Raw genomic sequence first — 16,775 nt, forward strand, 5'->3', positions numbered from 1 at the left:
TCTCCAGATCTGTCATCCATGTTTCCCACTCTGCTCTGTGACCCACAAAGCTCACCTTTAATAGACTTCAATATTGATGGACTGTTCTCCAAAAGGCGTTTTCTATAAGCAGGCCACTAAACCATTTGAATTCCTTGATCAGTATTCTTCATAGCAGAATAAGACTAAATGCACTTTTATATTTTAATATTTACTATACTTAATATCCACAGGCTATTTTCCATGTATATCATAATAAGGACATTTTTTAATTTAGCAGGTTTTTTCTTGTATTAAATTTTACATATTATATCTTCTGCCATTGTGATTTTGTTATTTTTATTTATACCAACTCCATTTTTTTAATCTGAGTAAAATTTTGCAGATAAAAAACACTTAAGGTAGTTCAATCTTTTGCCAATGTTTAATCAATAATAAGATTAAATATATGTATATTTGCTATTTTCAATGTTACTTTATGTTGGTTGTCTCTACCCACAATATTTAGTTGTGATTTCATCACCTAAAATAAAACGACTACTTATAGAGATTGCTTAATTTCCCAAGAACTTTTAATTTTATCTAAGTAGGATTAAAATAGCGACATCAGTGATGGGGTCAAAAAATCTTGCTTTACATTTTGCAGCTTCCTGGATTTATACTTTTATAAAAGCACCTGGCACAGTATATTGAGATTCATGTCTGCCTCTCTCCAGAAAATGTGAGCTCCTTGAGGGTGGAAATTATGTATTATTCACCTCTGTGAAGCCAGTGCCTTGCCCAACCTGCCCAAGATGGTGTTAAGTAGAGACAGGTTCACTGTAGAGTCATATATTTTTTAAAGTTTCTTCATACCCTGCTAAATGTGTATGCCGTTTCAGGTGTTTCCTCCAGGGAAATGATCAGTACAGTATTGTCAACATTCTTAGATGCAGGGAACCGTGCGATACAGCTCTGGTATCTGCTTACTTTCATAAACTCTGTTCCTACTCTTTTCACAATTCGTTCTCATTTGTAAAACCCTTTTCCAAGCCCTATGGTTTAAAATAAAGGTCAAGGGTGGCCACTGAGCAAAAACATTCAGGGTCTCAGATACCAATCCTACCAGCTTTCAATCTCTCACTCCTGGAGTTAGATTCTATGCAACCAGGGCCTCCAACGGTTCCTGAGAACAGGTGGGTTAAAGAGAGGGGGGGGGAAAGAGGGAGGCAGAGAGAAAGGAGGGAAGAAAATATAGTGTTTGTGGGCATTCATTCGTTTATTGCAAGCTCCATAAAGGCAGCAAATGTATCTAACTTATTCGCTTTTCTGTACCTACCTCCTAGAACACTACCTGGCTCATGTAGGTGCTCAATAAACATTTTTAACAGATGGGAGACCTAAATAAAGGACACTTGGATTTACTGATAATTTACAATTTGACAGGTTCTGTGTTAATTCCTTTCGCATGTGATCTTGCTTTAACTGTAATTTTCAAGCCATCTTTGTTACCCTTGTTTTACAGAGAAAGAAACTGAACCCTACTATTACATATGGGCTGTTATTAACTCTTCACAATTAGGTATCACTGAGGAAAAGATCTGTCACAGTGAAAAGGAGCTCAGAGATGATCTAACCCAACACTCGTGTTACTGATGGAGAAAATAACCCCCAGGTAGCCAGAGTGACTTTTTCAAGGCCTCACAGGAGTTACGGTTGGAGGGTGGACCTAGACTCAGCTCTCTCACCTCAGTTGGGGACCTGCTAATCCCTAAATCCTCACCTTCTAACCCTAACCCTCTAACCATAAGCTCTGTTTTGATGCCTCTTGCTGTTCTGTCACTATCACATGTAGAGAGGAATGAAAACCACCAGCCACACCATCAAATTACCAGCTCAACCCAAAAGAGAGCTAATGCTAAGTGTTCTTTAATGATGTTTCACAATTACCCACGACACCACCTTCTGACCCCATCAGCTCCGTGAATTTTGTTTGTCTGCCCACGGTGGCCTTGCATACAGCACTTAGCCTTTTAAGACACTGGCCTTGTCTACAGCCTTGAAAACTGCAGATCTTCTAGACTTGGCAGAGCAGCATCTACCAAACAACACAAGGTTCTCTGTTTCATGTTTTAACTTGACTCCATTGTTCACCAAATATATTTTTCTTTCTACGAAGTGTAGCTGAACAGTTTATGACAGGATTTAACATTTAAACCTGTAACATAAAGATCTCTCTTTGTCCCTGTGCTCTGACGGATTGTCAAATAAGGTTAATGTGGATTGCTAAAAGCATGACTACCTTATTAGATAATTCCGCAGGTTTGCCTTTTGAGTCTGTGCATGTTGCAGATGGCAGAATCAACAAGAGTGGAGATCAGGAAGAAGGAAAGGGACATGCAAATATGAACTTGTACTTCTGATGGGCGCTGGTTCTTGCTGCTCTGAAGGACTGCCATCCGGATTCCCGAGGATGGCATCACACAGTCTACCTCATTTCCTGGGCATGCCCCTACCTTGCACCTCAGGTAACCACTTCCCTATTGCCCTCACCTATCTCCTTCTGTATTGATCTAGCAAAGTGAGATTATTTACCTCTTAGAACTGTATAATTTGATTATATTTATCACACATAACATGAAGTAGGTGTTTTACCAAGCAAACAAGACAGTAAGTAAATGCAACTGACTGGTTAGTGGTGAATTCACACTCACATCATCTCTCGGTGGGACTGTTCCCTGACCAGTTTTCTGCCTCTCTCTCACCTCCAAAGCATCATCTCAGAATGATCTTTCCTGAATATAAATCTCTTCATGTTGCTCCTCTGCTGAAAACCCTTGATTCTACTTTAAACCTAGAGAATAAAGTACCAACTCACCAATGTGGCAGAGAGATAGGGGCTGGAAAATCTGGTCCCAACCTACCAACCTGATGTCTCTCACATTAAACCACATGTCCTCTCCTCCAACATTACTTGACAACTCACTTCTCAATAAGGCAGGCTATTACTTTGCAAGGATTACTCTCCTGCCTTTTTTCTAACTCATGATCTCTTAAGCACACTTCACAACCCAGTATACGGAACCCATGCCCTGGGAAGCCATTGAAACCTTTCCAGATAAAGCTAGTAATGTTTTTCTTTCATTAGAGCACTGATTGCTATCTTGACACGGCAGCTCACACCTGTAATCCTAGCATGTTGGGAGGCCAAGGAGGGGAGATTGCTTGAGTCCAGGAGTTTGAGACCAGCCTGGGCAACATGGAGAAACTCTGTCTCTACAAAAAATACAAAAATTAGCTGGGTGTGGTGGCTCATGCCAGTAGTCCCAGCTAAGAGGGAGGCTAAAGGGGGATGATCACGTGAGCCTGGGAAGTCAAGGCTGCAGTGAGCCATGATTGTACCACTGCACTTCAGCCTGGGCAACAGAGCAAGACCCTATCTCAAAAAAAAAAAAGTAACACTGATTGCACTAAAACCTAGCCATCTGACTTCTTATCTTCTCTCTACCTCACCAGATTGTGAGCTGTTCAAAGTGTTCAAAATTATGTCTTACACTCACTTTCACTCTAGGAATAACAAAACATGATCATCAAAGGAACATCCGAGGGAGAGCCAAGATGGCCGAATAGGAACAGCTCCGGTCTACAGCTCCCAGCGTGAGCGACGCAGAAGACGGGTGATTTCTGCATTTCCATCTGAGGTACTGGGTTCATCTCACTAGGGAGTGCCAGACAGTGGGCGCAGCCCAGTGGGTGCGCGCACCGTGCGCGAGCCGAAGCAGGGCGAGGCATTGCCTCACCTGGGAAGCGCAAGGGGTCAGGGAGTTCCCTTTCTGAGTCAAAGAAAGGGGTGACGGACGCAACCGGAAAATCGGGTCACTCCCACCCGAATATTGCGCTTTTCAGACCGGCTTAAAAAACGGCGCACCACGAGACTATATCCCACACCTGACTCGGAGGGTCCTACGCCCACGGAATCTCGCTGATTGCTAGCACAGCAGTCTGAGATCAAACTGCAAGGCGGCAGCGAGGCTGCGGGAGGGGCGCCCGCCATTGCCCAGGCTTGATTAGGTAAACAAAGCAGCCGGGAAGCTCGAACTGGGTGGAGCCCACCACAGCTCAAGGAGGCTTGCCTGCCTCTGTAGGCTCCACCTCTGGGGGCAGGGCACAGACAAACAAAAAGACAGCAGTAACCTCTGCAGACTTAAATGTCCCTGTCTGACAGCTTTGAAGAGAGCAGTGGTTCTCCCAGCACGCAGCTGGAGATCTGAGAACGGGCAGACTGCCTCCTCAAGTGGGTCCCTGACCCCTGACCCCCGAGCAGCCTAACTGGGAGGCACCCCCCAGCAGGGGCACACTGACACCTCACATGGCAGGGTATTCCAACAGACCTGCAGCTGAGGGTCCTGTCTGTTAGAAGGAAAACTAACAAACAGAAAGGACATCCACACTGAAAACCCATCTGTACATCACCATCATCAAAGACCAAAAGTAGATAAAACCACAAAGATGGGGAAAAAACAGAACAGAAAAACTGGAAACTCTAAAACGCAGAGCACCTCTCCTCCTCCAAAGGAACGCAGTCCCTCACCAGCAACGGAACAAAGCTGGATGGAGAATGAGTTTGACGAGCTGAGAGAAGAAGGCTTCAGACGATCAAATTACTCTGAGCTACGGGAGGACATTCAAACCAAAGGCAAAGAAGTTGAAAACTTTGAAAAAAATTTAGAAGAATGTATAACTAGAATAACCAATACAGAGAAGTGCTTAAAGGAGCTGATGGAGCTGAAAACCAAGGCTCGAGAACTACGTGAAGAATGCAGAAGCCTCAGGAGCCGATGCGATCAACTGGAAGAAAGGGTATCAGCAATGGAAGATGAAATGAATGAAATGAAGCGAGAAGGGAAGTCTAGAGAAAAAAGAATAAAAAGAAATGAGCAAAGCCTCCAAGAAATATGGGACTATGTGAAAAGACCAAATCTACGTCTGATTGGTGTACCTGAAAGTGATGCGGAGAATGGAACCAAGTTGGAAAACACTCTGCAGGATATTATCCAGGAGAACTTCCCCAATCTAGCAAGGCAGGCCAACATTCAGATTCAGGAAATACAGAGAACGCCACAAAGATACTCCTCGAGAAGAGCAACTCCAAGACACATAATTGTCAGATTCACCAAAGTTGAAATGAAGGAAAAAATGTTAAGGGCAGCCAGAGAGAAAAGTCGGGTTACCCTCAAAGGGAAGCCCATCAGACTAACAGCGGATTTCTCGGCAGAAACCCTACAAGCCAGAAGAGAGTGGGGGCCAATATTCAACATTCTTAAAGAAAAGAATTTTCAACCCAGAATTTCATATCCAGCCAAACTAAGCTTCATAAGTGAAGGAGGAATAAAATACTTTACAGACAAGCAAATGCTGAGAGATTTTGTCACCACCAGGCCTGCCCTAAAAGAGCTCCTGAAGGAAGCGCTAAACATGGAAAGGAACAACCGGTACCAGCCGCTGCAAAATCATGCCAAAATGTAAAGACCATTGAGACTAGGAAGAAACTGCATCAACTAATGAGCAAAATCACCAGCTAACATCATAATGACAGGATCAAATTCACACATAACGATATTAACTTTAAATGTAAATGGACTAAATTCTCCAATTAAAAGACACAGACTGGCAAGTTGGATAAAGAGTCAAGACCCATCAGTATGCTGTATTCAGGAAACCCATCTCACGTGCAGAGACACACATAGGCTCAAAATAAAAGGATGGAGGAAGATCTACCAAGCAAATGGAAAACAAAAAAAGGCAGGGGTTGCAATCCTAGTCTCTGACAAAACAGACTTTAAACCAACAAAGATCAAAAGAGACAAAGAAGGCCATTACATAATGGTAAAGGGATCAATTCAACAAGAGGAGCTAACTATCCTAAATATATATGCACCCAATACAGGAGCACCCAGATTCATAAAGCAAGTCCTGAGTGACCTACAAAGAGACTTAGACTCCCACACATTAATAATGGGAGACTTTAACACCCCACTGTCAACATTAGACAGATCAATGAGACAGAAAGTCAACAAGGATACCCAGGAATTGAACTCAGCTCTGCACCAAGTGGACCTAATAGACATCTACAGAACTCTCCACCCCAAATCAACAGAATATACATTTTTTTCAGCACCACACCACACCTATTCCAAAATTGACCACATAGTTGGAAGTAAAGCTCTCCTCAGCAAATGTAAAAGAACAGAAATTATAACAAACTATCTCTCAGACCACAGTGCAATCAAACTAGAACTCAGGATTAAAAATCTCACTCAAAGCCGCTCAACTACATGGAAACTGAACAACCTGCTCCTGAATGACTACTGGGTACATAACGAAATGAAGGCAGAAATAAAGATGTTCTTTGAAACCAACGAGAACAAAGACACAACATACCAGAATCTCTGGGATGCATTCAAAGCAGTGTGTAGAGGGAAATTTATAGCACTAAATGCCCACAAGAGAAAGCAGGAAAGATCCAAAATTGACACCCTAACATCACAATTAAAAGAACTAGAAAAGCAAGAGCAAACACATTCAAAAGCTAGCAGAAGGCAAGAAATAACTAAAATCAGAGCAGAACTGAAGGAAATAGAGACACAAAAAACCCTTCAAAAAATCAATGAATCCAGGAGCTGGTTTTTTGAAAGGATCAACAAAATTGATAGACCGCTAGCAAGACTAATAAAGAAAAAAAGAGAGAAGAATCAAATAGACACAATAAAAAATGATAATGGGGATATCACCACCGATCCCACAGAAATACAAACTACCATCAGAGAATACTACAAACACCTCTACGCAAATAAACTAGAAAATCTAGAAGAAATGGATACATTCCTTGACACATACACTCTCCCAAGACTAAACCAGGAAGAAGTTGAATCTCTGAATAGACCAATAACAGGAGCTGAAATTGTGGCAATAATCAATAGTTTACCAACCAAAAAGAGTCCAGGACCAGATGGATTCACAGCCGAATTCTACCAGAGGTACAAGGAGGAACTGGTACCCATTCCTTCTGAAACTATTCCAATCAATAGAAAAAGAGGGAATCCTCCCTAACTCATTTTATGAGGCCAGCATCATTCTGATACCAAAGCCGGGCAGAGACACAACCAAAAAAGAGAATTTTAGACCAATATCCTTGATGAACATTGATGCAAAAATCCTCAATAAAATACTGGCAAACCGAATCCAGCAGCACATCAAAAAGCTTATCCACCATGATCAAGTGGGCTTCATCCCTGGGATGCAAGGCTGGTTCAATATACGCAAATCAATAAATGTAATCCAGCATATAAACAGAGCCAAAGACAAAAACCACATGATTATCTCAATAGATGCAGAAAAAGCCTTTGACAAAATTCAACAACCCTTCATGCTAAAAACTCTCAATAAATTAGGTATTGATGGGACGTATTTCAAAATAATAAGAGCTATCTATGACAAACCCACAGCCAATATCATACTGAATGGGCAAAAACTGGAAGCATTCCCTTTGAAAACTGGCACAAGACAGGGATGCCCTCTCTCACCGCTCCTATTCAACATAGTGTTGGAAGTTCTGGCCAGGGCAATCAGGCAGGAGAAGGAAATAAAGGGTATTCAATTAGGAAAAGAGGAAGTCAAATTGTCCCTGTTTGCAGACGACATGATTGTTTATCTAGAAAACCCCATTGTCTCAGCCCAAAATCTCCTTAAGCTGATAAGCAACTTCAGCAAAGTCTCAGGATACAAAATCAATGTACAAAAATCACAAGCATTCTTATACACCAACAACAGACAAACAGAGAGCCAAATCATGAGTGAACTCCCATTCACAATTGCTTCAAAGAGAATAAAATACCTAGGAATCCAACTTACAAGGGATGTGAAGGACCTCTTCAAGGAGAACTACAAACCACTGCTCAAGGAAATAAAAGAGGATACAAACAAATGGAAGAACATTCCATGCTCATGGGTAGGAAGAATCAATATCGTGAAAATGGCCATACTGCCCAAGGTAATTCACAGATTCAATGCCATCCCCATCAAGCTACCAATGACTTTCTTCACAGAATTGGAAAAAACTACTTTAAAGTTCATATGGAACCAAAAAAGAGCCCGCATTGCCAAGTCAATCCTAAGCCAAAAGAACAAAGCTGGAGGCATCACACTACCTGACTTCAAACTATACTACAAGGCTACAGTAACAAAAACAGCATGGTACTGGTACCAAAACAGAGATATAGATCAATGGAACAGAACAGAGCCCTCAGAAATAACACCGCATACCTACAACTATCTGATCTTTGACAAACCTGAGAAAAACAAGCAATGGGGAAAGGATTCCCTATTTAATAAATGGTGCTGGGAAAACTGGCTAGCCATATGTAGAAAGCTGAAACTGGATCCCTTCCTTACACCTTATACAAAAATCAATTCAAGATGGATTAAAGATTTAAACCTTAGACCTAAAACCATAAAAACCCTAGAAGAAAACCTAGGCATTACCATTCAGGACATAGGCGTGGGCAGGGACTTCATGTCCAAAACACCAAAAGCAATGGCAACAAAAGCCAAAATTGACAAATGGGATCTAATTAAACTAAAGAGCTTCTGCACAGCAAAAGAAACTACCATCAGAGTGAACAGGCAACCTACAACATGGGAGAAAATTTTCGCAACCTACTCATCTGACAAAGGGCTAATATCCAGAATCTACAATGAACTCAAACAAATTTACAAGAAAAAAACAAACAACCCCATCAAAAAGTGGGCGAATGACATGAACAGACACTTCTCAAAAGAAGACATTTATGCAGCCAAAAAACACATGAAAAAATGCTCATCATCACTGGCCATCAGAGAAATGCAAATCAAAACCACTATGAGATATCATCTCACACCAGTTAGAATGGCAATCATTAAAAAGTCAGGAAACAACAGGTGCTGGAGAGGATGTGGAGAAATAGGAACACTTTTACACTGTTGGTGGGACTGTAAACTAGTTCAACCATTGTGGAAGTCAGTGTGGCGATTCCTCAGGGATCTAGAACTAGAAATACCATTTGACCCAGCCATCCCATTACTGGGTATATACCCAAAGGACTATAAATCATGCTGCTATAAAGACACATGCACACGTATGTTTATTGCGGCATTATTCACAACAGCAAAGACTTGGAACCAACCCAAATGTCCAACAATGATAGACTGGATTAAGAAAATGTGGCACATATACACCATGGAATACTATGCAGCCATAAAAAATGATGAGTTCATGTCCTTTGTAGGGACATGGATGAAATTGGAAACCATCATTCTCAGTAAACTATCGCAAGAACAAAAAACCAAACACCGCATATTCTCACTCATAGGTGGGAATTGAACAATGAGATCACATGGACACAGGAAGGGGAATATCACACTCTGGGGACTGTTGTGGGGTGGGGGGAGGGGGGAGGGATAGCATTGGGAGATATACCACCAGGATGGCACATGTATACATATGTAACTAACCTGCACAATGTGCACATGTACCCTAAAACTTAAAGTATAATAAAAAAAAAAAAATAAAAAAAAAAAAAAAAAAAAAAAAAGGAACATCCATTTTGTTAAAGACACTGGGCTAAATTCCATGAGGAATGCAAAGACAGATTATTCAAAGCCTTTTTCCTTAGGGAGCGTGTTCCTCATTAGGACAGCTGTTACCCACACTAATATGTAGACTTTTTGCACAAATACATTTTGGTGGCAAATGTTTATGGCACCCTGCTGGAACTAAACTACATTCATGGTTATTGCATTTTTGACTTTGTCAACCTTTAGCACCCCTTGAGAATTTTCAGTATTCTGATTCTACATTCATGAGGCAAATCACTATGAGGGTACACATGAGTGTACCCTCTCTTATACACTCATGAGGCAAATCACTCGGTGTATTCCAATCAATTCAAAAACGTCTTTCAATGCTGCTTGATTTTTCTCTTTAACAGATTTCTCAGAGTAAATATTCACAGTTGAAGCAAAACTAACTATACACACTGATCAAAATTTGACATAACATCTGAGATGGGGTCATGGTACATTGGGATACTGGAGTCACACCAAATGGGCAACTCCTAGGTAATTCTCCTGTGCATATAGTCTTTAAACCCTACCCAGGTAATTCTCCTATGCATATAGTCTTTAAACCAGGAATGCATCTTACAGACACTAAAATAAATATGTTTCCCAAAAGGTCTAAATGGATACAGAAAAAAAATAAACAGGAGGATCAAGGAAGGCTACACAGAAAAGAATGTCTGAATGTACTTTGCTGAAGTACAGAAAAAATAGGTATAATATGGTTTGGATTCGTGTCTCCACCCAAATATCATGTCAGGGGAGGGGCCTGGTGGGAGATGCTGTGCTTGGATCATGGGGGCCGATATCCCCCTTGTTGTTCTCATGATAGTGAGTGAGTTCTCACAAGATTTGATGGTTTAATCAAATTTCTCAAAACCATCAAATTTGATGGTTTAAAAGGGTGGTGCTTCCCACTTCACACTCTCTCTTTCTTCTGCTTCACCACGATAACATGCGCTAGCTTCCCCTTCTCCTTCTGCCATGACTGTAAGTTTCCTGAGGTCTTCCCAGCCATCTGAAACTGTGAGTCAATTAAACCTCTTTTCTTTACAAATTGCCCAGTCTCAGGTAGTTCTTTATAGCAGTGTCAGAGTGAACTAATACATGGCACTTAGTTTTAAACCTTGTAAATAATTCATAAATTTTATTTTAATCACTTTTTGGCATTCCAATAAGGTGACTTTCACAAAATACTCTACCCAGAGCTATCTGGTGAATAAACGCATGGAAAAGTAAATGGGACGTCAATCCACGGATGTAACTAAATAGCACTAGAAGGAATCTTTTGGGCACCTTGGGCTTGGTCAAAAGATTTCACCTAGGAATTGGGTGCCGTGCTTGGTAAAATAAAAATCACAAAAGTGATTCCACTTGAAGGTGCTAGAGATGAACAATGAAAATGTTTTCAGGACAGAAAAAAAAAACTTTATTTTAATGAGTAAGAATTTATGGAACTCCACTTAGGACCCAGAAACTGGATTAAGATTCAGGCATCCAAAAGTTAATAGAACATAGCCCTGCCCTGCCCAGTCTCACCTGGAAACACACTTTGATAATTAAAAAGTGCTTCGCCTTGGTAGTGGAGAAAAAGTATTCATGAGCTAAAAGCTGCTCTGTCCCACCTAACAAAACTTAGAAGCAAGACCCAAAAGGATTAAACTACTTTCAAGCAATTTAACCACATCTCAGAAAAAAAGTTCAAAAATGAAGGAATACAAAAATATCCAGCACTCAGCAAAGTAAAATTCACAGTCTGGCATCCAGTTAAAAAAAAAGTAGCAGAAGGCAAAGAAGAAAAACATGCAATGACAAGGAGAAAAGTGGGTTCATCAAAATTGGCCCAGAAATAACACAAATGATAGGATAAGTAGACAGGGATATTGTTCAAGGGTTATTGTTATTGTATTTCATCTGTTCAAGAAGATAGAGGAAAAGTTGAACATTTTATGTGGAGACATGGAAAAATATATGTATCTCCCAAATTGAACTTATAAAAATGAAGTCTACAATACCTGAGATTAAAACATATGCAGCATGGAACCAATAGTGGATTGGACAATGCAAAAGAAAATATTATGAACTTGGGCCAGGCGCGATGGCTCATGCCTGTAATCCACAGCAATTTGCAAGGCTGAGGTGGGCAGATCACCTGAGGTCAGGACTTCAAGGCCAGCCTGGCCAACATGGTGAAACCCTGTCTCTACTAAAAATACAAAAAAATTAGCTGGGTGTGGTAGTGCATGCCTGTAATCTCAGATACTCAGGAGGCTGAGGCAGGAGAATCACTTGAACCCAAGGCAGAGGTTGCAGTGAGCTGAGATCACACCACTGTACTCCAGCCTGGGCAATAGAGCAAGACTCCATCTCAAAACTAAATAAATTATATATATATAAAACTTGGAGCTATAGCAACAGAATTCCAAAATGAGAAAAAGAGATAAAAGACCAGAATTAATTGAATAAACATCAGTAGGTTGTAGGACAATTACAAGTGGCCTAACATAAGATTATTTCAGTCTTTAGTATAGAAGGAGGTGTAGAAACAATATCTAAAGATATAATGGCCAAAATTTCGTCATATATGATGAAAACTATAAACCCACACATTTCCAAAAATGTTTTTGAAACTTAAGCACACAAAAAATGAAGAAAACAATGAGGTACACCATAAAATCAAACTACTTAAAACAAATGATAAAGACAAAACCTTATAAGCAGCTAGATCAAAATTACATGTTATATACAGAGGAATAATTATAAGGATACAGGGCTGATTTAATATTTTAAAATTCAACCAATGTGAATTCAACCAAAAATTCACATATATTGGTTTCCTAGGTTTGTCATAACAAGGTACCATAAATTAAGTAACTTAAAACAGAAATTTATTCTTTTACAATTCTGGAAGCTAGATATCCAAAATCAAAGTGTTTGGAAGGTTGATTTCTTCTGCAGGCTTGGAGGGAGAATCTGTTCCCTGTGTCTCTCCTGGCTTCTGGTGGTTACCAGCAATCCTTGAAGTTCCTTGGTTTGTGGCAGCATAACCTTTACTTTCTGCCTCTGTTTTTACATGGTATTGTCCCCGCTATGTCTCTTTCTCTGTTTTTCTCTTCTTATAAGGACACCAGTAATTCAATTAGGACCCACCATAGTCTTGTATGACCTCAGCTTATCTTAACTAATTACATCTGCAAAGATCTTATTTCCAAATGAGGTTTCCAGTAGACATGAATTTTGAGGGGACACTATTCAACCCAGTACAATATGGCAAAAGATCAAATTGGATGTCTGCCTAACACCATATATAAATATCAACTTTAGTCATGTTAAGAATTTTTATGTCAAAAATGAAATTTTCAAATACTTTGTAGCAAATATAAATGAATATAATTTAGACTTTGGAATAGGAAATGATTTCTTAAGCAAGACACGACTTTGGCTATTCAACCTAGTATGCCATATTAACAGACTGAAAAAGAACCTACACAATCATCTCAATAGACGTGAGGGGAAAAATATTTGAAAATATTCCAAAATCCATTTCTGCAAAACTCTCAACTAACTAGAACAGAAAGATCTTCTTCAACCTGATAAAGGGCACAGGTAACATCATACTTTGTGGTGAAAGTGAATACTTTTCCCCTAAGATCAGGAGCAAGGCAAAGATATCTCTTCCCTGTCATGCTTCTATTCAACATTGCTTTGTATCTTCCTCCTCTATACCACAAAATACCTTCAAAATTGCTGGTGAGCTCAGAGCTGGAGCCAAGCCCTCACCTTGCTGCTGGACTCAAGAATACCCAGCTACTTTCTCCATCACCCTGGAATGTGTGATACACTACAAAGCCCCCTCAGTTCCTGCCACCTAGGCATTGTTACTCCACTTCTCATTTGTTGGCTTGAACGCCAGATATCATGAGTTCTGTAGTTTCCAGATTTAATCCTGGGAAGCAAACTAGTGTCTTTCTGCTCTGGGATTCCCAACAAATTATCTGGGAATTATGAAAATCAGGTATTCAATGAACCATCCTCACTGCCTTCCCAAAAATAATTCAGGCAAAAAAATAAGACACTGGATCACTTCTCATGATTCCACCAGCAACCAAGGTAGTTTTTCCTTCTCTAATTCTTTTTCTATCTCCTGGTCAAATATTTGTTTCTTTTTGGACATAAAAGTCTCACTCTTCGCATTTTGTATATATTTAATATAAATTTAATGTTTTGAATCCTCCAGGATTTAGCTCATCATATTTTAAGTCAACTTGGGAAGAAAACAAACAATAATGTGACATTTCTTTTCTCAGTTCAGCACCTAGCTCTTGCAATTGAAAGGTACAATTTTCAAGACATGGCTCTGCTATTGATCCACAAATGTCACATCAGGGTCCAAAGATTAATAATTTGATGACTTATTGTCTCTGGATTGCTCCTACATTTTTTGGCAATGCATATAGAAAACTACTGCTGCTGACTGACTGGTACCTGAAGGGTAGGTCCTACAGAAGATGAAAAATGCATAATTAATAACAAAATACTCGCCTGCTCCAATTACTTAAGGTAATGGAAGCAATACTGGAAGCAATAATAGTTTTTAAATTGGAAAAGATTATTATTAATGCTAAAACATTCTTAAAGCCACCCAAGAACAATGCATTTGTCTTCATAAATTACAAATACTCACATATTACACATATTCACACAAATTATATGGAGTGAAACTTATGAGATAGATAATTACATGTATTGTACAGGTAAAATACATATATAGAGGGAGGAATTGTAAAGATTTTCAGCAACTCAATCCTTCTTTGTAAAATAGTCTGGTTCTCTGAAGGCCGACTTGAGTGAATTAGCAAAGTTGGCTAGTATCTAATTTGAGGCACCAGAAAATGTCATTCAGATGCGTTAGAAAATGAGAACAAATGATGAAAACATTGTTTTATTGTATGGTAAAATAACCCAGTTGAAAACATTCTCCAGGAGGTAGAACTTAACGTGTCTCCACTGCTTGAGCATGGGTTGTGCTAAATGGTTTGCTTTTAAAGAGCAGAGATTATAAAGAGTGGGGAAGTAATTTACAGTAGAGGAACCTGACAAATACTACCTTGTTTGGGTGATCAAGGTTAACATCATAAGTGATAGCACGTTGATTGCAGGTACCCTTGATATGATCTAATGGGAATGGCATTTCACTTCTATTCTCTTCTTCCCTAAAACCCATAAGCCAATCTAACGATGAGAAAAACATCAGATTAAACCCAAATGAGAGACATTCTACCTGACCAGTACTTCTCAAAACTGTCAAAGTAATCGAAACCAAGGAAAATCTGAGAAATTGTCACAGACCAGAGGAGACTAAGGAGGCATGGCAATGAAGTGCAGTGCAGAGTCCTGGATGGGATTCAGGACAGAACAAAGTCATTAGGGAAAAGCTAGTGAAATACAAATAAAGAGTAGGATTTAATTACTAGTAATGTACTAATGGTTAAGAGGAATATACCAGTGTTGGTTTCTTAACTGTGATAAGTATGCTATCATGATGTATAATGTTAACAATTGAGGAAACAGAATAAGAAGTATATATTAGGTTGGTGCAAAAGTAATTACAGTTTTCGTCATTGAAAGTAATGGCAAAAACTAATTACTTTTGCACCAACCGTTGTAACTTTTACAATCTTTATAACTACAGAAAAGTTACAAAGATGGTACACAGATTTCCTTCTCTATGCACCATCTTTGTCACTTTTCAGTAAACCTAAGACTATTCTGTATACTTTTTAATTTATTAAAAAACAAATTCCCCTAATTCTTGTTGAAATCTGCTCAGTGATATAATCAACTTACAAAAAACCAATTTCCACATGAGATAAATGGGCTAGTGAAAAGTCACAAGTTCAAATCCATCATGGGACCTTACCATTTGAGTGACCTTAAAACTTTATAAGCCACCATTTTCTCCCAGATAAAACAGGGTTAGCAATACTCATCCTGTCTACCTACTTCAGAAGACAGGAAAAAAAACAATTATATATTAAGTATCAACTATGTGTCAGAGAGCTTAAATGTCTGTATATCTTAATCCTCGCAACAATCTTGTAACATAGGTAACCTTGTAACATATAGGTAGCATGGACCTATAAATCTATTTTCCAGATGTAAGAAGCTCAAAGAGGCTGTGTAAATTGACTAAGGTCATATTATTAGTAAGGGTTAAAGTCAGATTTTGAACACAAGTTCCTCCAAACTGCCTCATATGCACCATAAACATAAATGTTTTGTAAACTGTCTGGCAACTATACACACTTACCTTAACACTACACACAAGACAAATGTCTGAGAGCCCAGGTGAGTGCCCAAGTACAGTCAAAAAGGGCCTCTCACCACTTGTAATTACTGAAAGAAGAGCCATTCAGGCAAGGGGTACTCGAGCAGCCTTTTGAAGCACCAAAAGCCTGCACATCCATGAGCTCTCACTTTCCTCTTTCTAGGTCTTGGAGGCTGCCCTGGGGAATTCTTAGCCTGCCTTTTGGGAGCTCCACAAACCTTCTTTCTGCCAGAGTGCTTTGTACCAGGGCTGTCCGAGGTAGAAGCCTGAGAGGCTTACCGGTAATGCTATGTGATAACAGTGTATCAAATTCATATTGCCACTTCTGCCAAATGAATTTAATTAAGCAGAAAAATGGGTTACTGAAATGAAATACACATGTGCTCTCTAAAGTCATGCGTGCCTTTGGGTATTTGGAAAATACCCTAAATGCATGTTATTACAGGAATCATGTTAACAGCCAGAAAGCAAGCTTTAGATTCTCAGTATTTGTTTGGAAATATGTGAGCATCTTGGAATCTCAGTGTTAATGTGTCAGTTTATCTTCATGAGATAAACAGCATTTTGTGCCAGGCCAAGGCACAATCTCCCCACTCACTAATCAAAATACAATATATTTTGCTGGTTTAAAGTTTCAGCTTTTCCTGCAAATTCAGACAAAGCTCTCCAAAGATCTAGGCGACTAAGAGAATTGTTGTTACTATTCTCACTCTTAATAAGGACATTAATTGCCTTTAAACACAAGTATTTGTGATGGATTCATTAAAAATCATGAATACTTTAACCCAGAAGACTATTAAAGATCATCTAACTCAATCCCTTCCTTTTATAAACG

General features: G+C 39.5%; 1 long non-coding RNA gene across 1 annotated transcript in view; it reads right to left on the minus strand.

Moving 5' to 3' along the window:
- Nucleotides 1-16,775, minus strand: part of LOC129524555 (uncharacterized) — a 137,201-nt gene that overhangs the window by 36,559 nt on the left and 83,867 nt on the right. The window lies entirely within an intron of this gene.

The sequence above is a fragment of the Gorilla gorilla genome, chromosome 13 (assembly GCF_029281585.2).
Source record: "Gorilla gorilla gorilla isolate KB3781 chromosome 13, NHGRI_mGorGor1-v2.1_pri, whole genome shotgun sequence".
In the NCBI taxonomy this organism is placed as follows: Eukaryota; Metazoa; Chordata; class Mammalia; order Primates; family Hominidae; genus Gorilla; species Gorilla gorilla.